Below are 2,074 nucleotides of genomic sequence, written 5' to 3'. Positions count from 1 at the left end.
ACGTCAAAATACCAACTTTGATACATAAAAAAAATTCTTACAAAAATTGGGCATGACCCGTTTGTAAAACGAACATGCGCCCTGTTTTTAACATAATAAACTAACAACAATCTACGACCCTTTTAACATTAAACTACCCAAAACAAAGACAACAAGTTTTGCAAAAAAAATACTACTACTAACAAAGTTGGACAAAATAACAAGTCATGGACCATAAGGACGAACATAAACTAGCGGAAGCTTTTGGTATAACATAACATGGACCCGTGCTCGCTCCAAATCTCCAAATCGCCTAAAGTGAGGATTTACCTACATACACAACAAGGTTTTTAAAGTTAGTCATCTCAATTGTCGAATCATAATTATTTCGTTTTAGTTCTGTCCATATATGAGCTTTCTTCTTTCTTACACATTCGACTACCCAAGTAATTGGGTTTGGCATAAACACTCTCAATGAGAGTTAAACATACACATTCGACTACCCAAGTAATTGGGTTTGGCATAAACACTCTCAATGAGAGTTAAGCATACACATTCGACCCATTAAGTTGGGTTATTTGCTTTCAACATAAATTCTTCTTTCTATCCATATAACGGATTAAGCTTCTAGCATTCATTATAGCATTTAAAACCACCCGTTCAAAACGGATGGTAGCTTATTCTTACTCAACTTGTTCACTAGAACCGGCGACTTGCATAGCTTATTATAACTCTCATAACAACCAATCCGCAAGGGATTTGCTAGTTACTTACTAATCACCATAGCCTTTTTAACAAAGATCGATTATCATATTATAAACAAATTTATAATTTAAATTTCGTATGCAACAAAACATACTTTTCCATTTAACGGATCTTTATGATTAAACCAAGTTCACACACTAAGACTTGATCCAAGACCCGTCTAACTTTCTAACCTTCTCCATTAATTCGACCCGTTCACAAGGTTCGACTACATGACTTTCCAACATACATTCTATTAGTACGACCCGTTCATACGGTTCGACTCCATAGCATTCAATTGTACATTCCATTAGTACGACCCGTCATACGGTTCGACTACATAGCATTCCCTCATACATTCCATTAGTACGACCCGTTCATACGGTTCAACTACATAGCATTTCCTCATACATTCCATCACTATTGCATTTCCTATCCATTTTTCAATATTCAACATATCACAATTGTACCATGAAAATCATACAACGCTACACTAGAATTCATTTACCAAAACTAACGTTTGTAAATCTACATGAAGGGAGAATTAAGTTCATATGAACTTACCGAAATCTTGCGTTTCTAGCGCCTTGGATTGACTTGTTCCTTCGTCTTTCTTTGTTCCTACATGTCACAACTTCATACACTTAGCTTTCTTATGACTTCATTACTTAGACATTCTTTGATGTACATAGTGATGTTAATTACTCGCATACATTTTGCCATCATCATATTACATTAACTTAGCAAGTATTCATGTAAAATCACAATAAATTCCAATTAAGGCATTTCATCGAACACGTGGTGTGCGTACTATCTACAAAGCATAATGTACATATATCTTAAGCTCATCTTCCATATTTCATCCATTGATTAGCATAACAAATCCCTAACTTCATAATTTACCATTCTAACTATGTACATTTAGCTCTACATCAAATACTCATCAACTTATCATCATCATATTTCTTCAAACATCAACAATACATTAATTTTTTTGTTTATAAAACACCACTAATCTTAATCATTCTACAACATAAAAAAGGGTTTTTCCCCCAAATCATCATTATAGACAAAATTAAACATATCTTAACATCTACATATTCATAACAACTAACATTCATGCTTTATTTTACACTACATTCACGGATTACATAAAACCCCTTAAATCGAACATCACAAAAAACCCAAATTCGACTTACTTGATGTTAGAAACACTTAGGTAATTAACATTCCTGGTTCATGCATCCAAATAGCCTTCAATTCCCCTTTCAATTTGATGGATTTGTGTTGTTAGGGTTTTGGTTCATCCCTTGCTCTCTCTCTCGATCGTACGCTCACCCCCACCAAACAC

General features: G+C 34.2%; 1 long non-coding RNA gene across 1 annotated transcript; it reads right to left on the bottom strand.

Annotated features, from left to right (window-relative positions):
- Positions 1–2,074, bottom strand: LOC110934499. Its single transcript, XR_002588388.2, has 3 exons — positions 1,923–2,074; positions 1,288–1,344; positions 1–309 (listed from the first exon to the last, which is right to left on the bottom strand). It is a non-coding gene; the product is annotated as an uncharacterized LOC110934499 (long non-coding RNA).

The sequence above is a fragment of the Helianthus annuus genome, chromosome 4, assembly GCF_002127325.2.
Source record: "Helianthus annuus cultivar XRQ/B chromosome 4, HanXRQr2.0-SUNRISE, whole genome shotgun sequence".
Classification (NCBI taxonomy): domain Eukaryota; kingdom Viridiplantae; phylum Streptophyta; class Magnoliopsida; order Asterales; family Asteraceae; genus Helianthus; species Helianthus annuus.
Note: the sequence above shows the minus strand (reverse complement) of the source record. Positions and strands in the feature narration are given on the sequence as shown.